This window comes from Sylvia atricapilla, chromosome 23 (genome assembly GCF_009819655.1).
Source record: "Sylvia atricapilla isolate bSylAtr1 chromosome 23, bSylAtr1.pri, whole genome shotgun sequence".
Taxonomy (NCBI): Eukaryota; Metazoa; Chordata; class Aves; order Passeriformes; family Sylviidae; genus Sylvia; species Sylvia atricapilla.
In genome coordinates, this window is record NC_089162.1 from 340215 (window position 1) to 367949 (window position 27735).

The 27735-nt window shown below is 40.6% G+C and overlaps 1 protein-coding gene across 1 annotated transcript in view; it reads left to right on the forward strand.

Moving 5' to 3' along the window:
- Window positions 1–27735, forward strand: part of ARHGAP32 (Rho GTPase activating protein 32) — a 242527-nt gene continuing 214792 nt past the window's right edge. Inside the window, exon 1 of the mRNA XM_066334690.1 lies at window positions 1–87. The gene's annotated coding sequence lies outside the window, so the exon portion shown is untranslated. The remainder of the gene's footprint in view (window positions 88–27735) is intronic.

Genomic DNA, 27735 nt, shown 5'->3' on the forward strand with positions numbered 1-27735 from the left:
TGCGGCGGCCGCGGCCATGGCGCTGCGGGCGGCGGCGCCGCGCTGCTGAGCGGCGGTCGGGGCGCGGCCCCGCGGCGTGCGAGCGAGGTGAGCGCGGCGAGCAGAGGGAAGGGCTGAGGGGACAGGTCGGCGTAGCGCCGACGGTCGCGATAGTGTCGCGACAGCGCCCCTGCACGTCGTTAGGGCGGCGCTGGGGTGGATGATTGGGCGCGGGGCGCGCGGCCGCTGCCGCCATGGGCGGGAGAGAAAAAGGGAAAAAAAAAACAAAAAAAAAACAAAAAAAAAAACCAAACCGAAATAAAAGCGCTCGCAGGTTCGTCGCGGCGGGGTTTTGTTCGTCCCGGGGCTCCCCCCGTTCCCTCCGTTTCCCGGCCCTGGAGCCCGTGTCGCGGGGCTCTCCCGGGTGGTGAGCTGGCCCGCGGCCCGGCAGCGCTCGCTGGCAGGAGGGGCGCTGGGCGCTGAGCCCCGGCCGGCCAGCCCCGCGGGGCGCTCGGCGTGGGGACGCGGCTTTGTGCCCGCTCCATTGTCCTGCCGCGGCCAGCGGCTGGGGACGGCGTGACACGGAGCAGCGCCCGACAGGTGACACGGAGGTGGTTTATCCAAATTATCGGGTGAGCTTCCCGCCTTGTTGCGGAAGGAGGTGAACGATGGGTGCCGGAGTGAGATTTGTAGGGAAGGATCCGTAACGCTTCTGCACTCTGAGTGAGCAGTGGCAGCTTGGGAAAAAGGTGAATGAACCTTTGAAATTCGCACACGTGTATCCAGCTATAGTGCTGCTTTCTTTCTGCAAACCCTGCATCCCATCTTGTTCTCCCTTGGGAAGCTGTCTCCTGTGGCAAACGGCTGCTCCACACCTGACCAAGGGCTGCTGCATTGTTCCAAGGTGATGGCCACGAGTCAGTTTTTGTTCCTTCTCTGTCCTTTCCACATAGGATTGTGCAGAAAACAGCACTTTGGACAGAGGCTTGGACAGGCTCCGTGAGCGCCCAGTTTGTTGTGTTGCTTGGTTCTGGCACTGGGAAGAACGCAATCGAGAGGAATAGATGCAAAGGCAACAAGCTAGAAGCTTAAAATATGCCATTTGATTTCACTTTTCTTTGAAATGAACCGAATGGGTTTGTTTCCAAGACTCTTAAAATCTATTGCAAGTGTTTAATGTTGGTTGGAGCTTATGCAGAATAGGGACAAATATCCTGCATGTGCTTCTTGAGAACCGTGCAGTTTCTTTCCCACTGCACAGCTTCTTCTCATTCTAAATTTGGGTTAGCCTTGAATGAGCAACTTATTTTAACTGGTAAGTAAAATATTACATATTCTTCATGATAAAAGAGCAGTAGATAGTTCTTGTGCTTGGACTGGTTTGTTGTCTTGAAACTTCTCGGAGCCTTACCCCAGGGTGTGTGCATGTAGAGCTGATGGGTCTGTGGTGTTTGAACACATCGGAGCCAGCTGCAAGAATCAAAATTTTAGTCATTGGAGAGCATATGTTGAGAGAGGTGATAAAGTGGGGGGAAATGGGGTCGGTCTTGCAAAACGCAAAGCTTGTTACTTAGGGAAATAGAACTGGAAGTGTTACTGTGGTATTAATGCCATTTATAGTGTGCAGAAGAAATATTAGTCCATTGCCAGAAACAAATTATTGGCCAGCTTGTGGTCTTAATCTGGGGTTTGTGTTTTTAAAATGCTCTTTGTTTCTTCAAAAACTCGACAAATACATCTGAGGCAAGTCAGCAGAATGATCATCAGGGAACCGCTTTAGATTTTGGGTTTTGTGTCCAGTTTGTAGCTGGACATTGCAGTTGGTTTTGAGTAACTTGCTGGTGCTGGATTGTGAAATATCAGGACCACAGCCCCATACAATCTGTTTTCTGTAATGCAAAGTGATAGGAATGATGATTATAATGTTGAATTTGAGAGGGATGATTGCAGTGGTGACTTACTGGCTGGGGAGAAGATCCCAGAGGGAGTGGAGGAAATCCAGCAAAAAATGGGACTGGTGCTACTTTGGCCATTTTCCTCCTGGGCTTCTGGTTCTTTTGTGAACTCCTGAAAAGGAAATGTCATTTTGCTGTCTGAGTGCATTGTTTTGCATGAAGTGTCAGGCCACATTATGGGGATGATTCTGGTCAACTTCCTCCATTTCAAAATAAACACATCAAATACTGTAGTATGTTTATACAAAAACTCAATGTGTTTTGCAGGACCCCAATGTCCACATTTCCAAAATTAAATGATGTTTTTCCTACTTTATTATGGCTAGAATAGTTTGTGTAGGAGAGAAGAACTGAGATGTGTACCCTTGGCCTTTGTGAACTGCTCTCCACCAATAAGATGGTGTTGGCTTTTTCATGAACTGGAGGATTAACTTCATTTGCATTTCTTCAAAATATTCTTATCTTTGCAGTAGTTGTGATTCCGGTGGCTGTGACCAGGGCAAGAGCAATTGTCTCTCCTGGTGCCAGGGTAAGGACAGAAAGGGAAGAAGATAGAAAAAAATCTAGGTAAATTTGTAAATTATGGCTTCAGACCCAAATTGGACCCGTGGGACTGTGAGCACAGGTGGCCTCTGCCAGATGTGGTGTCCACAGGGCCAGCTCCTCTCCCAGGTGTGCTCCTCACCTGCAGCTCCTGGATCTAGTATCAGCCTTCGCTGTGCAACAGCAGCACTGTGTACCAGCAAGGCTGATGTGCTTGCTGCTTACATGGATTTGATGATGAGCCAGGTAGGTCCGAGCTGAGACCTCTTGACAGAGCCATTCTTCCCCACCAGACTTGTGCAAGAATTTGAACTTGAGCACGTTGTGAGTCCTTCCAACAGTGGAGGTTGTTCTGCGTGTCTGTTTGCCTCTGGTAGCTGCTCTTGGGATGTCTGATATTGCAGTAAAAGAGAAACAGACTGTAGTGTTCATCAACTTTTAAAGTCCATAACTGCATTCCTTGGAAAAAGAAGTCATTTTGGTATCTGGGGTGAAGCAGGTCAACAAGTCTGGGCAGTCGGAACATGTGGATTTTCCCAGTGATTTCTGTTCTTATGCTAATCCTTTGAGCAGGCTGCCTGAGAGCTGTTGGAGAGGAGGGGTGTGTACATCCCAGACACTAAAGAGGGGCCATTTTTTGTACTTATTGTTATACAGATTAGGTTTTCCAGCCAACCAGAATTAGGAGAACCGCATAACCCGAGGATGTGATGCTGCAGGTCAGGAGTCATTTATCAATTCTCGCCAGGTTTGGCGGAAGCTGTTCCTCTTCAATATTAATTTTGAGGAGTTTTCTTTATTTTGCTTAGGTTTTGTTTTTGTAAATCCGTGTTGTAGCTGAAAAGTTATTGTTATCTTTGCTGCTGAACAATTAAAGTTGGAAAACTTCAGTTTCCAATTTTTAATTATGATGTTGGGTTAGAAATGTAGGAAGGCAGCAAAACTGAGTTCCTCATTTGAATCTTTGTTCCGTTTCTGTGTGTGCCTTGTTAGGTTTCTCCCACACTGTCTGTGAGCCCTCAATTCCTGCAGTGCAAAAGATTTTTGATATATAGAGATTATTGAGTAGTCTGTGCATATTCCTAGGGAGGCGTGTGTGTGTGCTACTAGAAACCAGGTAAAAGATGTAAATCTCATGAGATTTACACGTTGTATATTGGTTTTCTGAGATTGTTTTAGAAATACGAGGTACTGGAGAAGTCTGAAGGAGATGTTCCAAGTTAGGATTTTGTTGCACAGAACAGGAGACTGCAGTTGTTTGTGGCCTCTCTCCTGTATAATATCCCAAATGATATATGGAGTTTCTGCAGTGCAAAGTTCTGAGGCTGTTAGGCACATTAAGTCTCTGGGTGTTTATTTCAGTGCTGTTTTGTGGTTCTGGGGTCTGCGCTCACTGCAGAAGATCTACTGATCCATATTTGTGTGTAGTGTTGGATTCTTTGGAAGTGTGCAAAATAATTAAAACCTACCCTTTAAACTATTTAGTAAATTGGATTTGCTTTGCCAGACGTGGGACAGGAAGTTAATCGTGTTTAAGCTGATGTTGACTTTTCCAATCTGATTTTCCCTGGGAAGAAACTTTACTACCTAGTTGTTAAATGCACAGTTAATTACCTGCTGATTGGTTAAGCTGATAAACCAATGCTACCAGGCTTATTATAATCAGGTTGGTAAATGTACCGCGTATTTGCTTCCTCATGCTATTGTCTTGCTTTATGATTAAATCCAGTGTTAACTCTCATCCTGCTCATGATTTGAATTTAGTATTGTCAGGTGATAACTGAACTAAAGTTAGACACTATTGTCTGTGCTTCAGTTACACGTGTAGTCCTGGATCTCACAGTGTCACCTCTTAATATTCTATGAGAACATGGCTCAGCAGCTTTTAACCCATGGTTTAGAAAATAAGATACATCTCCACTTTTTAAAATAGCTGTGCAGGCATCTTTATTGTCCTTCAGTCTTGTTTTTGTAGCTGTTACGTTGCAACATTTTGAGTGTGTCCTGACAGTATGAGGTCAGTGGTTGAAGCAATAGCTGTGCATCAGTTTCTGATCAATCAATCATTCACCCTCTTGATCATCTCAGTCATTTTTGCTGATGAAGAAGCTGCAATTAATTGCTGCCTTTCTATCCCGTCACTGATGTTCAAGGGCTTTTGCCTGCCTTCATCTCAGTACGGGTGTTTGTGGGTAGAATGCGTTGATTTTTAGTGTATCCATTATAACTCATTAAGAATCTGAGAGGAACTAGAGTCTCTCCAATTTCCACCATTAATTCATTAAACCAGGACTGCAAGCACTTTGGAGCCTGGCTTCCTATGGATTTCATGGTAAAATTAACTACTTAAATATCCTTGAGGTTTTTTGTTGGATGGAGGGACACTTGGTCAGCCACAGTTGTGGCTTAGGTCTTCTGGTGGCAGCTCTTCCAATGGGTGAATTGCTTTTAAGATACGTGGATGAAAGGTGGTTTGCTAAAAGCTTTGTCATCACTTACTAGGAGACTGAGAAAATTAGTTTTCCCAAAAATGACTTTGATGGCAAGGTGTTAAGTTGTTATGTGTGGTTTGAAAATTCTTGCTTCTTACAGAAAGACATTTAATTCTCTGTGTATTTTGTTATCTGAAAGATATTTATTACTGACTAAAAACATTTCTATTAAAATATTAAAGTTAAGTTGCTTTTTTTCCCCCTTTAATTTCAGTAACAATGTTTCCTGGCTTTTGGGAGATGAACTTTTTGGCCTCCGTACTCAGAATGCTCAAGGTGCCTGTGAGTTCTCTAGGGAAAAAAAGAAGATGCAGTGCTTGGTGTTTTGAAAACAGTTTGGTTTTTTGGTGCCAGTGTAAAACAAAGAAGTTTCCCAAATCTAAATGTTATAATTTGGCCATTTTCTTACAGACTTCATTATGGTTTCAGTGTGGCTGTTATGAAGAATGTAGCTGGACAACCCTCTTTGTGCACAATTTTAATTGTTGCAAGAGTCTTTGAGTTTGCTGATATTTACCCTTTTCCTCCTTGATTCATGAATGTCTTCATTAGATTTCATAATAGCAGTCTGGTGCCAGGCCTTTTGTGTTTGTGTTTTACAAGAAGCATCTCTAGAGAGTCAGTTCCTGCCTGCTGGGAACAATCAGTCTTTTAACAGGGTGATTTCAGTAGTTTTTAAAATTTATTTTGACTTCAAAAAGACTGTTGTCATGCTGGATAATGCAGCTTGCTTGTTCTTCCCCTCCCACGTAGCAGTTGATACAATGGAATCTTTACAAATTTTATCAACAATTTCCATATCAACTTTTCATGGACTATGAATACATTTCAGTAGCTGCTTACCATAACTTGCCCTTATGATTATGATCTTAACCATTACACTCTGTCTGGGATAGAAATGAAAATTGCTGTTTGAGTATTGTGATTTGTTGTTAATGCTTATATAAATGTATTTATATGTATTGATTATGATACCACTTTTGTACTAAAATATAAAATGTAGGTTTTTTGTAAAACTCACAAATGAATGAGCAATAGCTATAAATATTCAGATAAACCAAAAAGAATTCTTGGCACAATCTGTAAACCAGAATGTGTTGCTCCTTTCTCACTTCTAGGAATATGTAGTGGTGTAATATGTTCACTAGAGATTGAATCAGTAAAGAGAACTTAATTTTTATTTCAGTAAAAGTTCTGATAACTTATTCTTGGAAGTTTAAAATCTAAATGAGATTCCATAGTCCTTCTATTGCATGATGCACAAGGCAAGCTTCAGATGTAAAGTTCAGTCATTGGTAACTGCCGCAGCTTATTTCATTGAAGAAACAGGAACAAAAGTTTGTTTGTAACTACTTTGGAACTGAGAACAAAGGCGGTGGGGACCTTTGAACCCTTGTGGCTGTGCATCTGAAGGAGGAATTGTTCAGGAATGGGAGAAACTGCCAGAAGACCAGGGATCTACTTTTCTCAACATCTTTCTCCAGCAGTGTTCAATGACCGCATTTAAAGGGAAAAAAAAAATAAAGAAAAGAAAAAAAAAAGTGTGTTAATTGGAAGACTCCCTTACTTGTTCTTCCCACCGAGCTCTGATTTGATAATCAGGCATGCAGGGATGGTTATTCTTACCTTTTTTTTCCTCCAAGGCAAGCTTTGAACAAATGAGAGTGTGTGCTCTCCCTTTTTGGGAGAAATCTTAATGGTTGATTGCATTCTTAAACATTTTGTTCTTTCTCAAATGTTCTGTGCTAGGGATTCTGGTGTGTGAAGCAATTTGTTTCCCCTGCTTCCTGGTGATGTTCTGACTTGGCAATTATTTTTCATTCACTGGTAGCTGTCTCCTCAAGGAAGACGGTAGGGAATTATCAGTGTTCTGACGAAATTGTTACTTCTTTGCAAAATGTGTTGAATGGCACGTTGGGTCTCTGGTGGGTTGTCCAGGGTGAAGGTTCTGCTGCAGGCAGTGATTTCTGCCTTATCATTCACCTTCATGAATTTTACCAGGCTTAAGCAGAGGATGGGCTGCACTGGATGAATAGATTCTCCAAATTGCTTTGTGCACAGGGAGAGAAACCACACTATTGAGGGTTTATTATTTTTCCTTGAGTAGTGAACATAACACATCAGCTGGAAGAAACACAGTTGTTCATTTTTATTTCTCATCCTGGACATGCAGCTCATAAGTGTGCTCAGGCATGTGTGTAATGTGCATGTCTGTTCCTCTTTCCCCTGCTGGAGAAACGCTCTGTGCTGCTCTGCAGTTCTTTGGACAGAAGGGGAAAAGCTGGGTTTGCCTCCTAAGAATTGAATTTGGTGCAAAACAAGTGGCGGCATGGAATGAGGCCTGGAATGTGGTTGTCTTCTTGCAGTCACCCTTGGGGAGGATGCTGCAACAAGGTGTTCATGGCTGCAGCCACTTGACTGAGGGATTTTCTTGGGGTGTTCCCTGCATACCTGGTTCCCAGAAAAGCACAGAAGGAATTGGGAAAGGTCCAGATACCAGAAGGAAGAGTTAGCCCTCAGGTATGATTTAGCTGACAGATAAGTATTTTAAGTAGTGATTTCTCTTGCTGCTAGAGAGGAAAAAAAATCAATTTCTTTCAAATTATCAGGGGCCTCCAGTCCTTTCCCCTGCTTTTTCCTTTTCCCTGAGAGATGTACACATGGGGTGGCACTCAGGGTGAGGCTGTTGTAGATCCTTGTTGTATGTTCAGCCTGCCTTTTCAGCTGTCCTGAATGACAGCAGCTCTCAAATGTCTTGTCTTAGTTCTTAAAACTGTTGATCTCTTTCTAACCTCTGGCTGCAGTTACTGTGAAATTAGGCTGGGCTGTAGGGAAATTCAGCTTTGTAAACCTGTTTCCCAGGAGCGTGGGAAAACTGTGTGGTGGTTGCCCTTTATTGGATGTGAATTGGTTGTCACTGTGCTCGACTTTCTCCCCTGGTAAGATACGCAGCAGCTTGAGGTGCTCAAGGAACCTGAGTTCAGTCATCCATACACAGAACAATTGTCAATTTCATAAGGAAGCAAATACACCCATGGCTATTTAGTTATGTAGCCATATTGTATTAATTTAAGAGGAATGCAGCTGTCTGGAGTACAGCCTTAGTTCTTAACAGTTTCACCTAGATGGCAGGAAAACGTCGTTCTGCGATTGCATCCTTTGCTAGAGGTAGGCTTTGCATTTCCTGTTTGGCAAATGTCAGGGTTAACAATTAAACCACAGTTAACATCTGTGATTAAAACTGAAAATGAAAACATACAGATCAGTGTTTTAGAAAACTTAATTTGTCAGTTCTTATCTCTAGCAAACGTGTGGAGGAGGGATGCCATATGGCTGCTAAATATAACTCAGCTTGCTTCGGAAAACAGTTGAATAAGTACAGAAGTTCACAATCTGGCATCCTTGTGGTTAATAAGAATGTGCTGCAGACTTGGAGTGCAGACTAAGGTAATGGGAAGAGAGCCAAAAAGTAATCCAATAAAATGTAAGTATTTCCTGTGATAGGCAATGGGGGCTGACAGACAGGAGAGGTGCTCAGCATCCTGCAGACGCTGGACCCTTTCTCAGCAGTGTCTGTGCAGTGGAAGGGTGGCAGGAGCTGCCCAGTTACACCACTTCTCTGCTCACCCTCCTCGAGGTCCAATAGCTCCTATTCCTTGTTTGCTTTAAATATTTGCACTGCTGCAGCCCAGTGCTGCACTGAGTGGAGAACTCAGTCTGCTGGAGCTGTGTGAGTAAGATCAGGAAGACAGGGTTGTGGTGGCAAGGCTTGAGAGTAGTTATTCACAACTTTTAATTCTGTTTTTAAAGTTTTCCTAATACTAATCTTTTGTGAGATTTTTTTTGTATGTTGCCAAAATACATGTGAACCCATGTTTTAAGAATACAACTGTAGTTGAAATATGGGAGCATTTCTAGTAAATGTTTTCAAGTTCTATCTGTGCATACATTTGAAGGAAGTGTAATTAGTCATACACTGTGCAATGAAGCATTTCTATGTATTTTTCAGCAGTGGATATTTTTGTGAAATACTCTGATTGTGAAATACTAATCTATTAAGGAGATTAGTAATTTTCTGATGGGAAAACCTGTGAAGAAAGCAGAGCTCCAAATTACTTGTGATTTCCTCTCCCTAAAAAAAAAAAGAAAAATAATTACCCACCGTTCCATACTGTCATTCTCTCTCCTCTTTTAGAATGCAAACATCCAGAAAAAGTGTTGAACTGATTTTAACAAAGCGCTTTAGTATATGTCTAATGGTATCCTGTGAATAATCCAAGGGCTCCTGATAGGATAAAAGGCATTGCTGAACTGAGGCAGAAATGTCTGATAGGAAAAGCTTATCCTGGAAAAGAATCTGAAGAGAAACTGTATTGGTTATATTCCTTCAGGCCTTGAAAATATTTCAAAGGGAGGAGTATAGACTTTCTGGTGGCTAAAAATGCAGTTATGCAAATCACAGCTTGTTGGGACAGGGAGAATTAATTTATGCACTTGAACATGTGCTCGTCCACTGTTTTCTCTGAAGTTGAATTATAGACAACAAGAATGCACTTTGTTGTTCTTTAATAATAAATAACAGCACAGCAGTTTTGATCTTCAAAGCACCGCTCAGACCTTAATTAATCTTCATAACAGTTCTGTCAGAGATTTAAAAATACTCCCTACCCTTTTGGACAAGGAGCTCCTTAGCCTGAAGATATTGGAGGGTTTGCTCTGGGCCACATTGTCAGGGCCAGCTGGGACAGTTGCTCAGAGATTTCTGGCAGTGGTAGCTTTGGCTTCTTCTGGAGGCTGTGTTACTTTTCCCATTTACGTGTTAAAATTTCGATAAATTTGAATACATAAAGAACTGCAGTTCTAAATTATTCTGGATTTCCAGCTAAGTGTTAATTTATGCATATGCTTGTTGGAATTTCCCTATTGAATATAATATTCCTGTAGGCAGAAAGTGCAGAAGGTTTGTGTGTGCGCGCTGCTGTGTGGCAGCAGGTATGGAAAACAGCACTTCAGAAAGCCTGAGTCACAACTTTGGTGTGACAAAGTGGAAAGTAAAAGTATGTAAGGCTTTAGAGTCTATAGGACTCATCATAAATACATAGAAAGTGTCTCTCTGTCTACCTTCCCTAATCTTCCTAATTATTTGTGTTTCAAATAAGGAGGAGAGAAATTCATGTGGATGTTGATTTTCAAGGTTTTTCCAAGGTAACTGCTGATTGGAGGTTCAGGACAGATTTAGACAGTACATTGCTTACATCTGGAGAATAAGAACAGCAAACTGAACTGGGACTTGTTCAACTCACCTGGTAAAATAGTTCAGAAGGAATTATAATGTAAACTCTTGAAATAACTCAATGTGACCAGTGGGATCCAAGTTTGTTACACGTGCATTTTTTCTCACAAACAGCGGGAGGAGGTTCACTGAGAACTGGTTACTGCTGCAGATAAGGAACCCAAAATTTGAGCTGTCAGGAGAAATGCAGAGATATATCACAGTATTCACATCTGTGTTTGCTTCTGGCATAACAGACCCAAGGGCAGAATGTTAAATGTTTTGTTCAATACTGTGTAAACTTAAAACTAGTTTTTCAGAAACTGGGGTGCTTCAGAATCATGAGTAGCTCCTGACTGGTGTTTTTGTACTGAGCTCCGTGAAAGCTTTGACGTTGTAATTTCTGCGGGAGGTTGCACCAATTTGCATGAGGAATGAACATGGGACTGGCTGGCGAAGCAGAAAGCTGACAACCCATTAAACAGGTCTGAAGGATTCCTCAGCATGAAGAGCAAGGTCAGCAGAATCCTGGAGCCAAGCGCCAGAAAAGCCTGGTGCACTTAACCTGGTGACCTTGTCATCTTGGAGAAACCTGGCAGGATGATGCTCCCAGCACTTCTTGGGTGAAGGTCTTTTCAGCATCCCCTACTGAGCCAATTATTTGGCCCATGGGTTCCCAGGAGAAATCTGTAAAGTGTTTAACTGTCTTTTTAAAATTCATTAGAAATGCAGTGACTTAGCCTGACTCAAGGGTCCATATGGATACTGCACGTTGTTTTGAATGCAAGGTGGAAATAAAATGTCCAAATGGAAAAGCTGTGAGACGTTGTAAGAGTTCTAAACTATCAAGTCTAAAATTATATTCTAAATACTGTTGAGATTTTTATTAGCAAAATTTTGCAAATGACATGTTTAACTCTGTTGGGTTTGTGTGTTCTGTTTCCCCACATTTTTGATACATTAGAGCAGCAAATCATCATTTAAGAGGGGGCAGAATATATCCTCATTAGGGAACTGCAACCCCATAACCCATACAATGCATGAGATGTAAAATCTTCTCTGGGTCTTCCTTCTCTGACTTTGTTACTTCATTTCTAGAGGCTTCTCAGAGATGTTCAGAGGGCAGCAAACAAGTTGGAAAATAATTTGTATATTTTAGTTTCCCAGATACTGTGAGAATAAAGAAAGGTTTTGATTGCTGAACAAACACATGGTTCTGGGCCAGCTGGGTCTGATAATTGATAAGTGAAATCCCATGGCATATGCCTTGGGTCAGGCAGAGATCTGCCTTTCTGAAGCACACACTGCACAAATGCTTCTGGTTAAAAATGACTGCGATTATTGAACTTTCCTACCTTTCACAAGTTTTTAAAGCTATTTATGCATATAGCAGTTTCAGTGAGATGACAGTAAGACCCAGGAGTTGTTTGTAATGGGGTTTTCATGGCCCCTTGAACTAATTTCTGGCCCTAATTGTGTGCATAGATGTGTAGTGCTCCTGCACCTCCTGAGAAAGGTCTTTTCTTCCCTCCCTGCAAGGCATTCATCATACCGCACCAGAGCCAGCTTCTGGGACTGTGGTGACACTTGTATCTTCTTAAAATGAAGAAAAATCTCATTCCTTATTAGCGTTACTGGTAGTTTACCTACCCAATGAGGACTTTTAGAAATGAAGATGGACGTGTTTGACATGTTAATTCATGGGCATGTGTAGGTGAGTTAAAGTGTTCACTTCTAAGCTTTATAATTCTTGCCTGAAATTTTATTAGCACATTGCTAGACAAAGTGCTGTGTGAGGGGCTAGACAGTGTATGGATGAGATTTGAAAGATCTGAAAGATCTCACTGTTATATTTGATTTTCCTAAATAAATTCATAGGCAACTTGTTCTCTCCCCAGATGCTGCATATTCTAAATCAGATTAATCTGTGTAGTGTTCACATCCATAAAACAGACCTTGTAAAACTCAGGGAAGTGGTGCATAGATTTTCTCCAGTTGGTTCAGCAGCTCTTGAGCTCAGCGAGTCCAACAAATCTCTAACTCTGAAGAACTTGGGTTGTTCTTGTCACTTAAGACAGTGGCAAAAAAAAAAAAAAAAAGTCTTTGTTTCAAGTGTGGGCTCAGTGAGTGTGGTCTTAGCTCTGCTCGTTTCAGTGCCACTGGTTTTTTGTCGAGTAGATTGACACCTTCCAACCACTGAACTCTTGCCCTATATTTGCCTGCTATTTTGACTTTGGGAGGATTAATGCATGGAGAGTGTGTGGATTTTCTTGTGTCACTGCTTGCTCCTGCTTGTGTGGGGAAATCTGGACGATTCAGAGAATGGTTTTTGAGGGACAATTTTTGAAGGTTGTTTGCTGACTGACATATGGTGTGGCATACGGTGCTATTTACCACCTCAGAGTCTGAACTTACAGGGAAATTATTTTCTTTTTTAAACCTTTAACTCTATTAAGTACTTGTAGACATCTTCCAACATTGCCCTGGCCAACTCAATTTACACTTTCCTTTTATTCTGCTTGTCCCATCTGTTTGTGACTGTTTGTTTTCTTCCTTTTTTAATTCTGTGAATAGGTTTCAGTTTCATGGGCTCAGGGTCTCAGTAGCATCAAGCACTTGGAAATCTCTCTTAGCTTTTTACCTGCAGCCTCCAAGATGTCTTGTCTCAGACCTTCCTATGATGTGGAAATGGAAGCCAGGCCGACTACTGGATTGGAAAAAATGCTAATACAGCCTGGCGTAACATCTTTCCAACTCATCCTGGTTCTCCACTGGAGTAGCAAACTCTTGATACAGTGTTAGTGAAGATGAAGAAATGATGTCAAGAGTTGCCATTTTTTTGTTAAAAATCTTGTTTGTAGAGGAAGAAGAAAAAATAACAGGGGACAAATTGTTATCCTAAAACTTGGGCAAATGGAACTTTGAGATGATGGAGTTTCAGGAAGAGTACATTAATCCTTTTTGCCCTGGTAGCAGATGTTGAAATAAAAAGGCTTCAAAGGGAGAAAAATGCTCTGGGCTGTTCCAGGCACAACTCTTGATACCATGGAAGTTGCTGATGGGTTTGCTATCTTCCAGCTGAGCCTGTGTAGGTATTGCAATGAAGATACTGTTTATTTGCTTTTATATTACTGCTTTTTCAACAAATACATTAAGTTTTTCCTTTTTATGTGCAGAACTGCAAATCTTAAGAACATGAACAGAAGTGAAACAAATGCTCAAGTGTACATTTACATAAAAGAGACATGAAAAAAGGACCTGAAATATACAGGGAGACGTAGAATGGCTTGTGTTTTCTGAGCTTGTTTCCATCTCTCTGGCTTGTATTGGTGTCATTTCTCTAGCAGAGGCTGCAGTTTTACAGGAAGAGAAATTAGGAATGTATACAAACACTTTGAGAATGTTTCCTCTGCTCTAATTCTAGTTTCGCCTCCTCCAGTCTCACTGTGAACATTCTGATTGAAGTGTGGGTCTACATCCTCATAAAATAGTGTCAGGATCTATACCACTTCTCTCTGAGCAATCAGTCACCTTGTGAACATTCCTGTAGAGGGAAAGCAATAAATGTTTATCCTCCCCCATTCTTTGTCTCTGCTACTCTGACTTTTTCTTTTCTTTTTTTTCCCTGAGTCATAAGGAAGTGGTGGTCAAAGCTCTAAGCAATAAAGCTATATAGACTACTACAGCTGCTGCTTAAATGTTAAGGTGGTAGAAAATTTTGAAGTGAAGGTCCAGCCTCCACCAGCATTCTGTATTCCCACTCTATCCCAGCTATATGGATAGAGAATCTCATTCCAGAACGCTCAGTGTTGGTATTTGTAATATTTTCAATGCAAATGGAAGCAGTATGTAAAGGAAAGGGGTTTTTATTTAGGTTATTAAGTTCTTTGTGGTGTGAAACTTTGACACAATAGAGAAAAGTATTCTCTACTTATTGGAAGCTTTGCAAAGATTAGGAGATTCTAAACAGAAAAATCTGTGCGGATTTGTCATTTATAAATTTGTGTCTTCAAACCTGTGTTTATAACATTCAGAGAAGATTAAGGATGTCAGAACTGCACAGTAGGGAGGAGGCAATGTAGGTGTCTAACTTGATGCTTAAAATACAAAAAACAACTTTTGGAGGCTTTCTTAACTAGATAAAACATCCATGTGAAAGTATTTAAGTGAGAGCTGGTTTTGCTTACAGAGGCCATGCATTTAAATAAGCTTTAAATGTAAACACAACTGCATGCCTTCATGGAGACATAAACCAACATGCCTTACTTACATGTTCTCCTTCTCTCCCAGTGTGACTTTGTGCTAGCCTAAGTTTGCCAAATGACATCTTTTTGTTGGTAATCAGGAAAATAGTCAGCATTTTGAGGTAAGTTTGACTGTGTTACCCTGCATACTGAAAGTTACGTGATTAAAAACCTAGTGCCAAAGTAAAATGAGCTGGCTGTGGTATCAACAGCTTCTCTGGCTGAAGGAATATTGCATGTCATCAGTGTGGTAGTCTGCTCCTTCTCCCGTCTGTAGATGTTCTTTACAGGATCTTGGAATTCATTGGAGGTGGAAAGTGACACACCAAATGGGAGAGACCTTGTGCTCACAGCTCAGCCATTCCAAAGACAGGGACAGCACAGGAACTGCCACCTGAGAGTGGGACAGTGGCTGTAAGGGCCACCAGCTCAGTGCTGCTGGTGTTGAAGGGACTTTGTGATGTAAATGTCACTGGGATCCTGCTGAACCTCAGCTGGGACTTCTTCCCCACAGCAAGGAGATCAGTAGAACACGCGGCCCAGGTGTGCCAGTGCCTTAACGCCCTAGGCTTTTGGTAGGGAACTATGGCCACCAGGAGGGGATTCCAGCAAGCCTCCAGCTGCCTCCAAACCAATGGCCAAGCAAATTTAAGGTGTCGGCAGGAAGGAAATGTGTTTGAGGTTCACCAGACCCAATTCTAGTTGGTACATTCTTGCAAAGCCAAATTTCCTTGAGTTTCAGTTCAGATTCCATAGTGTTTGTCACCAGAGCACCAACTGCCTGCCAGGAGCACAGCTGTAACCCAGCTGGATACTGCAGCCCTGAACCTCTGTCTCTCTCTTTCGTTTATTGCTGTTACATTTTTCAGGATTTATCATATTCTGTGTCTTTTACTAAAGTGTGGCAGAAATGTCTCATTCACTTCCCTCGAGATATTTCTTTATCAGACTGCAGAATGTGCTGCTTTGCTTCAGTAGAACCTGAAGGCTGAATTTGAATATTTTCCTAAGGTTCTGAGAAGAAACCTTTTTGAAGGTTAAGAAAAAAAAAAAAGGTTGTCAAATTAATTTAATGTTATTTTTAATTTCAACTAATTTATTTATTTAGCCCTGTTATTATAAGCTTTTTAGGATGCTTTTTTCCCTCTTCCTAGGGTAGAAAGAGGGGATTGAATAGCCATGTTTTGGAATTGGGGATAAATCTCTCTAAAGTGGCATTAATAAACCTTTCCTCAGCCTTGATGTACATCCTTTGGAGGAAATGTTGACAAGAGTAGTAACGTTTCTGCATCCTTTGATGTGTGAGGGTTTGACATCTCCTCAAACTCACCGTTGCTTTAAATAGCCCCAAATATTAGGTGGCTGTTTTTTTTTTTTTATTTAATCAAGTTACAAATGCAGATTCCTGAAGTGCTTTTATTGAAGTAATTTCATTTTACACTAATTAAAAATATAGGGCTGCTTCTTTATATTGCCGGCTTTCAAGGAGGCAGGTCTGCAGTGTAGAATTGAGGCAATTGTTGGGGTTTTGCTTTTTTAAAAATTTCTTGTGCAAATCTCTGAATCTGTTCTGGTTAATTTTGAGTGGATTTGTGCTGCTGTCCTTTGAAGAACTTTTCATAGGTGGTGATGAAATGGGAGTATATATTTTGGGGGCAGCAATCCTGCACATGCCCTGGACAGTTCAAGCCTGGTCTGTACCATGACACCTCTGTGGTGTAAAATCACTATTTTAAATACAAAAGATGTTAAAGAATTGCTGTTGCTGAGCAGACACCTATCAAGGTGAGTGACCTTTAAATACAATTTACTTGTTGAGGGTATCTGTCATCTGAATGTTATCAACAATATTCTTGAGTTACAGAATTGTAGGGAGAGCAGAAGGGGTTGAATCTTTGAGTGAGTAATTTTTAACTGTGCTTTTTCTGCCAGTTTAAATGTTATTGACCAAAAATATATTTATGTTTGTTCAGCATGAATGTTCTTTTTATTACTTAATATAATTTTTAATTCTTTCCTTCAATGATTTGATACTCCTCCAGTGTTTGGTTATGGTATTAAGCCATGAGCCATCAAATTATTTCATCTGCAGTGAGAGATTTATCATCTTCTCACTGCCTCTTGCTGTCCCCCTAGGTTGGCACATGTTGTCACTCCTTAACCCCATTCTGCCAGAGCTTTCTGGGTTAGCAATACCCCAGACCATGCTCAGAAGTCCAGGAAATAAGTCACAGCTACTCCTGTCATGTTGGGCCAGCAGCAGCATTGAGTTCAGTATTTAATAATTTCTGTGTGGCTTCTCTGCAGTTGTGCTCCTGCTGATTTCAAATGGGTTTGAAATTGTTCAGCATTTAGGAGGAAGTAGCAGCATCTGGTAAAACCAAGTCTCAAAGTGTAGTACTTCTAAGGTCTCCCAAGTACTGAAATAGAGATCAGCATGGAAAAACTCTTAGAGGCAACTCCAGTCTCTGAAGTCTTGGGAAAAAAACACTCCCGAGTGTAAATGGAGATTTTTTAGGACCAAAAAATCTTTGGTATGGCAAGCAAGATGCTGCAAATAGTGCTTATCAATTTATTTATCCATTTAATCTCACTCCAGAGGATTTCATAGTTATCTGCTTTTTGGAGATAATTTTCAAAAGGATATTTTCACTTTTCAAAAGTGTTGATGATAATTGGTTGTTTTTTTGTAGAATCACAGAATATTCTGAATTGGAAGGGACCCACTGGGATCATGAAGTCCGCATCTTAGTGAATGGTCCATACAGGGATTGAAGCCACAACCTTGGCATTACTAATTTTGCACACTGCTTTTAAATGTCTTTTTTTCCTTTGAGAAGAAAGCATTCATTACGTGGCTTGTGATGTGAGGTTTGCAAAACGTAGTGAAATGAGCATGACAACTTGAAATGATACAGTGGAAAAAAATCCCTGGCTCAAGGTAGTTTTAAAAGCAAATTAATTAATTTTCTGTGCCTCTGACTGATTTTATTACGCTTTGGTGATTTTTCTCCTTCTTGTGTTACTCCCTTAAAAGCTTCAAGGAGCTACCAGGTAACTTGTGGCCTTAGAGCAGTGCCTTTGTGTATAGCTGAAATTTCCTAAGTAAGATCTTGTCAGCTCTAAACAGAGAGAGAAGGATGAGGCAGGTGTCAATAGTGGCAGTTTCAGGCATCGTTTTTTTGGCTCCCGTGTAAGTACTGGGAGGATGTGTTGTAGAATATTATTTAGGATGATGAACCTGAATCAAAGAAGATATTTTGAATTTGCTGTCTGAAGGAGTAATTTTGTGGCTGTGAGGATATTTGAGCCAGCGTGAACCACACATAAAACCAACTTATTTTTGTATTGTATTTGTATTGTAGAGTATTGGTGATTCACTTGCATTTTGTGACAGGATAGTTTTAGCCTTTTTTAATGAGTGTTTTGAATACTTTAATTGAGCTCTTTTGTATAATTCATACAATCAGAAACTTTTAAAATGCATGGAGGGGATGGGGAGCAATGTTTTTCACAGTATTTCAGAAAAAATAAAATCACTCACTGTCACTGAAATTTTGCATTCACAACCAACAGGACTGTAGGGCTGTATCTTCCTGACATGGTTTTATTTAAAGACTTTTTTTATTAGTTTGTCTCAGTTTCTTCTCTTTGCTGATAAACCAGTTAGTGTTCAAGTTAAATAATCTGACCTTCCTGTTTTTAAAAATGCATTTTTAAAAATCATTTGCCTGGTTTATCTGCAGTAGAAGAGAAGCTGACCAGCTCAACCTGTGCTCCAGGCTCAGCCCATTCCAGCTCTGGGGATGAGCTCTGCTCAATTCATGGGAAGGGGAAGGCTTTCAAGTGAGTGGCTTTTGCTTAGCTCAGCCTTCACACTTCTGGAGGTGCAGGAAGCCAAACGTTTCAGCAACAATTTGCTTCGTTCCCACTATTCACTGAAGTTGCAGATGCACTTGATTTAGGTGCTCCAACACTGCTGAACCGTCAGCACAGCCCCATGGGTTCAGGGGAGTGCATGGATTTAACTTGAAGCATATGCTGAGCTGAAATGGGATGTAAACCAGGGTATTTATTGGATTTTGTCAATTCTACCATTGCTCTTTACGTTTGGGAGTAAAAGGGTATTTTCCCCATGCTTGGTTATTCCTCTTCATTACCTTTTAAGATTTAGATTTTTTTTTTCTTGAATAGGAAACTTCATAGTTCTTCACCACTTCTGTAGTTGAACTGTACAGAAATGACTTCACCATTGGTGGTATGTTATCTTGGTGTTGCCTATCACCAAGATAACATACCAGAAAAAAAGTGGTTTGGGTTCAATCTGAGCAGGAACACATCTCTGAACATTCATAGTTCAAGTGATATGGGACAGTTTAGGTCAGAAGACTGCCTGATTTGAGTGACTCTACCATGCTGATCTTCCTCTACTCATCCAGAGATGTTGAAAATCTGTTTGAGTTCAGGCCACAGTACTAGTTCCATTTTCCCATCTTCTTTTTTCCTTTTATTAGAACAAAATTTTGAAGCATATATTGTCTGGCCTTGCCTCTTTAAATATGGATTATTTTATCTGACAAACGCTGGATTTTGGCTGCACCTTCTCTTCAGCGGCTTGTCTGTTTAAGAGGAGGTCACCACTTGAGCGTGAGAAAACGTGGGTTATTGAATTGCAAAAGAGCATACTTGTCTCTTTGAATTCCTTTGAGAACAGCCTACTTTATGTGTATTGCTGTTTGGAATTGGCCCTGTGCATTTGGCAAGCACAAATGGAAGTGGGTAATAGAGCCAGAATATTGTACTCACTCTTCCTTACTGCTGCATCCTGGAGTGTGTCTTTAAGTTTTACTGAGGTTACTAGATTATTAAATTAGTGAAATGTGTATTGGAAGGAGCCTTAAATAGTCTGCTTTGTTTCAGTGTTTTTAGTGACTCAGAATTTTTCACCCTATAGTAACATTGAATAAATCATGGCATTAAAAGTCTTCTTTTAAAGTAGAATAATTTATGCCTTGCAGCAAATACTTTAGAATGATGAACTTTTTAAATTAATAACTTTGAAGACCTGTCTCTGTTTAGCATATTGTAGATATGATTTGTTTTCCATGGATGTTAGAGCAAAGCAGTGGTGGCAGTTTGTGGTGCAAAGGGATGTCCTCAATTACAGAAAAAAATAGAACAAGGATATATATTGAGAGGAGAATTGTCATTACTGTCATGAAAGCTAGTATTGCATTCGGCTTCCACTGTTTTAAAATTCCACTGTTTTAAGTTTTAAAAGCACTTATATTCAAAGATCACAGAGAAGCACTGGGCACACAGAACTCATAGAAAATAATTTTGAATTATTACTTGAGAAAAGAAAATCTGTACATTTCCTTTTCTTTCCTGGCTTTTCTCCATCTGCTGTTGGTGACATCAAATTAAACTCTGACTGTTGGGCAAAGGTGGGATTGTGGGTTGGATCAGATGCTTATTCCAGCTGTGAATATTTGTTTATTCTGGGGCTTGCAGTCATTTTTGTTTATTGCATGAAGTTCATCCTCCCTCCCTGATCTCCAGCCACAAATGAAGGTTCTCACATGCCCTTTCCTCCCTCTCTGTGTGTGTGGAATCTCTTCCTGTGATCAGTAGAGTTGGAAATGGCTCAGCTCAGGGTCCAAGCTGCTCGTAAAACCAAATGTGTCTTGGAAAATGGGGCCTTGGAATCAAATGTTTCTCTGCATTACTTCAAAGGTAAACTTCCAGCTGCTCATCTTTTACGATTCTGCACAGCACACTTTGTGTTTTAAAAGCTTCAGCAGATATGAAAGCATTGATTATTGGCAAACTAATAATCCTAAATTCATCTGGCATTTCAAAGGCATCGTCTAATTGAGCTGTTTAGGAAATTGGTTAGTCAGAAGATACGCAATGATAAAGCCCATTTTCTTTGGGGAGTGTTTTTAATTCATATGTTGTATATTTGATACTTAGAATCAAATAATGGGGAAAGTAATAACTGCAGAATATTCCAACGGGGACTATAAGCAAAGTATAGGAATTTTCCTGCCTAAAAATTGAATTTCTGGGCTGGCAAATGAGTGTTCTCTTCATTCCCAGATGGATACTTAAATTGTATTCAACTTTGCAGCATCATCCTTGCTTTGAGGCATTGTCTGCCAAGGGCTATCCAGGTGTTATTTCATTTTGGGATAATTTTTTATCTGAAACACAGATATTTAACTGATGTCAAGCACTCAATTACCTACACCTGGCTCAGTGAGATTTTGCCAAAGAAAGGTTTCTAGAAAATTGCTCCCCAGCATAAGACAGTTGATGTTCTAGTTCTCAGCCCACTGTTCTTTAGTTTAAATACTACTCTTTCATATATATATATATATTTTTATATATATATGGTACATATATTCTCTCTATAAAAAAGTTCAAGGAAGTTGAGTTAATTTTACTTAGTTGTAAAACTGCTTTAAATTGTTTGCTGTTAACAGGCTGCTGGAGCTTCCAGTTTTAAGATGATTTAACAACAACAATTTGTGGTGGTTAAGGTGCAGAAGTCTTGTATAACTAATCTTTTTTCCAAAGTCTTTCAGTAATGTTTATTTTTAAATTGTTTATTTCCTAGTATGTTAAATTCTGACTGCTCAGTTACATCTTATTTTGTTTTATTTGCAGAGTACATACACAAAATACATAAAACATTGGAGTTAGGACTTTAGTGTGGAGCAGGAAGTGGAATATTCCCATCTCTCATGCAGAGGTTCTCTGTTGTGAGAACCATTCAATCCATTGCCCTCCCTGGAATCAGTTTCCTCTAAGTGACCACCTTGTAAGTGATGGCTGGAAAAATAAATAGAATAAATAGGATAATGAGAAATGTGGGGTAGATGTTGGGGTACAGAGGTTGGAAGCCAATATTGCTGACTTGCCTCTTATATTTAAATTGTAAAGTCTTTGAAGGAGAGTAGGGATGGGGATGAGATGGAATTTAGCTGAGCATGGTGCTGTCTCATTTTCCTTGATTTACACTGGATATCTGCAGAGCAGAGGGGCACCCGAAGGAAACAGATGTTTTGCAGTGATACCATTGGGAGTTGGTCCCTCCCAGCAATGCCCTGGAGATACCAGGCACATCTGAGTTATTTAATGCAAACTAAAGGTGTCTGAAGGGCTTTCCTACTCCCCTTCTAAAATGAAGACCAAAGTAGTGAGTTTCATGGGTGAGTTGGCTTAAACGAATGCATCTTTATGGCTTTTTAGTGGAGCTGAAACCAGGTGTGCCTCTAGTCCGTGTTGTTTTTGGAAAAACTGCATCACAACAGTGTAGGACTGTGTGTGTACATTTATAGTAATCCATTAGGAGCCAGAAACCACATGCTGGGAATGTATTTACCTAAAGCATTGTTTAGTGTTCTGCTCTGATTTCTCTTAATGTTCCACTCGTACTTTTATAGTATTGGTTAATTTACAATTTATTTCATATCTCAAGTTCTAAACCCACTTAAAGGCAGCATAAGATCTTTCAGCTGAGGTGGTCATTATGCCTTGAAAATACTGGGATTTCTCATTCTGGCATTACATTCCAAGCTTTGGCATAGGCTGCAGATGTTTTAGAGATGTGTGTGAGATACCAGATCTTCTAGACTTGGGAGTCAACGAATTGGAGGTTACCTTCTTTGACCAGAACTCTGTTCCAGGTTCTGTATTTAGCTCAGGGTTTTGCCGTGGATGGGGCCAAAGAGCTTTGCTGCAGAAAGGTGGATCCTGCCATCCAGCCTGGCTGTTTGCTGGGACCTCAGACACCTGAGCCAGGATATAATTCACTGTAGCTGCTGGTCTCTCACGATCTGTGAACAGCTTCTTTTACTCAAGCATGAATTAATACATAATTTAAAATAAACATAATTAATTTCGGGAATTAATAACTGAACATCTGAATTCAACTTGTGCAGGTAACCAGCACATCAGGAACGGGTACCTTTCTAAAGGTTTTATACCTTTCTCTAGATAGCTTGCTTTCCTTTTCCCAGTAGGTTTTTAATTAGATATAAATACTTGGAATTAGGTTTTCTCCATGGTTTAGCCTTTCACTGGTTCTAATGGTGCTGTTGAAAATAGTGAAAAGCTTTCTGGAGAGGGATATTCAAGCAGTGTATGTGTTAAGCCTCTTGCTTCCAAGCTCTAATTCCAAATCAGCATCCTATACAGATCTGCTGCTGCATTTCCTTAATCCTGAGAAGTTCAGGATTTTTTTTTTCCCTCTTCAGAGGAATTTTAATTATTTTTGGTAGCACTTGTGTGGGAAAAAAAAGTAAAAAACCTCCTTTTGCTGTAGTGTGAATGACAAGTCATTGCTATTGTCAGCTCTCAGTGGGTTACTTGCATATAAATAAATTACGGGGGGAGGGGGCGAATAATCTTTTGTTAACGCTGTATTCTGTTTCTCGTGGCTGCTATGGCAACAGATGAGCCACTGCTGGCGTGGAGAAGCTTACTGGCACGGCAGAATGGAGTGAGGAATCCAGCAGGAGGGAGAAGGGAAGAGCACCAATCCTTCAGCAGTGCTGTGAAATGAGTCATCAGTTAACCCGCAGATGGGGAAGGGCTTCCACGTGTATTTACAAATGATTGAAATCAGATTTCGGCGATTTCATTTGGAGCAGGAAGAGTGACGGACTGGAACTCTGGGTAGCAGTAAATTAGACTGTGTGGTTTGCAGATGATCTGGGCTTTTCCCCGCCCCCCTTACCGAGAATCAGCTTCTTGGTGTATAAAGGTGGCATTTGCTGTCCTGGTTGTTTCTTCAGTGGAGTCCTCAGTGGCTGCACACCACACACTGGTACCTCTGCACATTGCCGAGAACAGGCAGTGATCCATTTCTGTCCCCTGCCCTTCTAAGTGCCTTCTCCTGTTTTCTCCTGCTAGGCTGCAAATAAGGGGGGTTAACCCTCCTTTTGAGGATAAGTAGTTTTAACTCTGCTTTTTTCTTTTAATCTTCAGTAGTAGAAAGCACCTCTCATGCACTTCAAAGCTTGGCTGGAGTAGCAGTCTTGGTCATAAATCAGGATTTCGTTGGGAAGGAAAGGTTTTATTGGAATGACTGCAGAATGTCATTTTGTGCCATGCCTGGCTTTAGGTGATACTTTGAACTTGATAAATGTGATGAGCCCAATTCTGCTCCTGGCTCGTTCATGACGCCTGCCTGTTAAACTCCCAGACTTTGGTTTGGGTGGTGGCGTGTTTCCCCCTACATCTCTTCTGACATGACATCGCTTATCTTGAGACAGGGATTACTTGGAGCTCTTGGGAAGAGCATTTGTCATCTCAGATTTCTGGTGAAACATGAAGAGGGCATTATAATTGCTGCTTCAGTGGGAGTGTTTGTGTAAAGGAAAAAGTTCCAGAGTATGGAATCTTGTCTGCACAAACGTTACCCTTTCAACATTGTGGATGGCATGTAATGGAAATGGTTCCAAAAGCTAGTAATCGAATTATTTACTGTCAGTAAACAGTGAAAATTGCACAGCTGTGAAGTTTTTAGCAATATGGGGTTTTCAGAACCCTGGAGGGAAGGAATATTGGGCATGAGAGGAGAGGTAAGAGGGAGGGCTTTGCCCAGAGTGAGGGAAAGCTTGCAGGGAAAATCAGTTTAGAAGGCTGTCAGAAAGGGGTAGAGGAATGACAAGACAATAGTGACAATATTTTTTATTTTAGTGGAGAGACAAGAACACTTCTGAAAGGTTTTTAGCAAAAAAAGTTAGAGATGGATGAAGGATCTTATGTGAAGAGTGTTTTGGCTGGACTAAAGGATAAAAAAAATACTGTAGGGGAGCTTGCTGCTATGAGTAATGCTTCCCTCTTGAAAACTGAAGTGCTGGGGGAGAAGGTAACAAGCTACCAGAGGAAAAAAATGCCTTGTTCACTGCAGACACAGATTGTAGGGAATAAAGTATCTTTGTGTACCCTAAAAGGTCCTTCTGGAGATGCTGTTGGCACTTTAAAAGCTTCAATCTGTATTGTCTCCTTTCGAATTTCAACTTCATTATTTAACGGGAATTGAACAATATGGCTTTTGTCAGAGCTGGCTGAAGGCTTTTCTGGCTTGCTTTGTGTTTTGGTATTTCTGATGCTCCCAATTGCAGGCAGAAAAATACCTGAGGTTGCTTTGTGAGAGTTGAAATAGATGATCGTTGGAACAGGGTGGGAGAAGAATCAAATGCAGTGAAAACCCAATTTTTATCTGTTCTCCAAAACCGAGTAGAGTTGCAAATACTGGGAAATGAAATTTGTGTCTCTGCTACATGCTGTGAGCTGGTTAAAATGACTCCTCTGTCCCTCCTGGGCAGGGAATGTGTCCTTGCCATCCTTTGAGAAAGACGTTTGCTTTGACAAAGTGAGAGGCTTTGTGGGGCCTTACCTGTGCTGTTTGATTATCAGCCCTCTGGGGAGAGATGGAGCAAGTCTATAAAGGACTGTTGATTTCCATTTCAGGACAGGCCTTGCAATAGCATGTGGCAGGGAAATACTCCTGGGTCCTTTGCAGCCTAATTCTGCTTGTGGAATAGCCTTATTTTGTGCGAGTCCATGTTTGGAGATGTGTCCTGAAGGATAAGGCTGAAAGGCTTCACTGTAAGTCCTGCCTCAGCTGAGGATGGAGACCCATCATCTTGCCTGCATCAGCTTTGTTAGTCTTGGAAGTAATTTTTGTCATTGTTTGAAGGGAAATCCCATTAAATAATGTATTTCAAACAGTGCTGCTGTGCAAATGATTAATAGTAACACCTCAGATTATTCCTGGCTCAACATTTCTTTTCTCAACTTCACTTATAAGAAGTGTATTTCATTCCTAGATACTTAAAAAAAATGCTTTTCTACTCCATAAACCAGCACAGTGCTGAATCTGATTTGAGCAAGAAGCACCTTGTTAGAGGTGATGGTAAACTGAAGGTAAATTTTCTTGCCTCTGACAAAGTTGTTCCTTCACTTGACATCATTATGCCATTTCTGCTAAGGCTGGCTTTCTTCCCAGATAACGGAAAAGCAAAATTATTTCTGAAGAGTTGGGATTATGGCTTTGGAAATAATTTAACTCAAACCAAATGGCAGATAGGATTTTAGAAATGAAATATTTTTGCAGCATCCACTTCTGTTACAGCCTTTGACTCCTCAGCCCCTGTGGGTGTGGGATGTGCTGAATTTGTGCTGCTCTTGGTGGAAGACAGCTTTGACTGCCAGAAGAGGGGTAAAGCCATGTATTGAGAGAGTTTAAATGCTTCAGGAAGTTCATACAGTTACTTACAGCATGTTTTATTTGGTGAAGACAGGATGTTGTAATTACTGAGCTGCTAACAATGCTGGGAGATAATAAGGGAGCTGTCTCCAGTCTGGACATGGGAAAGCAAAAGCATGGAGGAGAGAAACTGTAATCATTTGAAGTCATTGGGAAATAAAGCTGCTCTGGGAAGCCTTTCCTGTGCCAAACAAAAAATGAATTTAGAGCTTGAAGTACTGAACAGGGCTGCCTGACTTGCAGAATGCTCTCTGTGATGTTACTTACATTTTCTAGCAAGAATCCTGATGGTGTCATTATTGTGTTGGTAATAAATTAAACCAGAAAAATGTCAATTTCTTCCTTTACAGCCATGTGCACAGAATTTTCTAAGTTCTGAGTATCTACTCCAAAAAATTCTCTAAAACAAGAGACTGTTGGGGGTTTTTTTGATGGTTTTGTTTTGTTTTTATTTGGTTTATTTTTGGTTGTGGTGGGGTTTGTTTGTTTGTTTGGTTGGTTTTTTGTTGTTGTTGTTTTTTATCTGGCTGTCTGGAAGTTCAGGTTCTAACCCTTCACACAGCACTTCAGGAGTTGAGTGTTTGCCTGAGTTTGTTGATTTTGGGTTGTGTTCTTCCTGATTGGAGCGAAGGGATTTCACTGAAGAAGTTGTTCTGAATTTTGTTCATTTTCTTAGCCACCTAAGAACTCTTCTGACTGAGAGAAACCTTCAGCCTTAGCTTTTACTTATGCCTGGATCTGCTGTAGCACTCGTGTTCACTGTTGCAGGATTGCCCTCTTTTAGCCTGTATTTCCATACTCTGAATCTTCCCCAGCTGGCTGAAATGTGGGTGGACAGCTCAGTCCATTTGTGTGCTGTGGAAAGGAAACAGGTATTTTTGTCTCCCTGCCATCCTTGACCTTTAATACAATGAGGGGCAAACTACAGAAAGCCCTTTTGAGCAGTGTACTGTCAGCGTTGCTCACAAATGCAAAGAAATTCCATTTTACTTGGCAGTTCCTTAATATGCAGATGTAGGAGCACACCTGGAAGGCCTTACAAAGCTAGGCAGGATGAGACATGGTAAACCTCATTTGTCTGAACACGTTTCAAATTCCCTACTAAAGAGAAAATGTTTGTGTGTTGCTCTCCAGAAACTCTTATTCTCCCTGCTCTTTCTACAGGGCTTTATAAACTCTCAGGAGTATTTTGTTACCAGTCAGAATGCTTTCTATCTTTATTCCATATGTTTTTCAGTATCAGGTTATGACACTCAAGTGGATGTGGTTTCTGTATTTTTCTTGAACCTTTAGTGTTCACTAATCAAACATATTTGTGTGGTTAAAGTGGCCTTAGAGGTCTGATGCCCTCAAGGTTTGACATCCCTTTTGGCAATTAAATAGAGGATTCTACAGTTATTAAATATCTCCAAGGGCCATCAAATATGAAGAGACAGGAGACAAAACTTCTCTTACTTCCTGAATGCTTAGAGCATATAATTGAAGAAAAGAAAAATAGTACAAAGATCAAATATACAAAATTTCACCCCAGCTCTGCAAATCTCAAAAGGTTTGACCAGCCAACTAATGTGTTTCTAGTTCTTCTTAGTCATAAGACATGAAGCTATAAGATTATGCAAGTGCTTTGTCCTTTTCCCTCCATGTAATTTTAGCTGTGAGAAGCCATTGCTGAAATTCTAAAAGAGCATATACTGAATTATATAAAGCATTAATCTTTAAATCTAGCATATCTAATGAAATTCTTGGGATTATTAGGCTTTTCTGGTAGCACACATACTCATATGGATCTAGTGCTCTCTGTTTCCAGGTCTTGAGGTTGTCTTTGATGATATCAGCTCTTTATTTTTGATGGGAGAGAGTTTCTAGCCAAAGCAGTTTTCAGGCTCTGAAGCTTTAAAATAATAATAATAAAAAAAGCTTAAAAGAAGAATGAGACCAGTGCTAATTGTTGGGTTCTTACAAA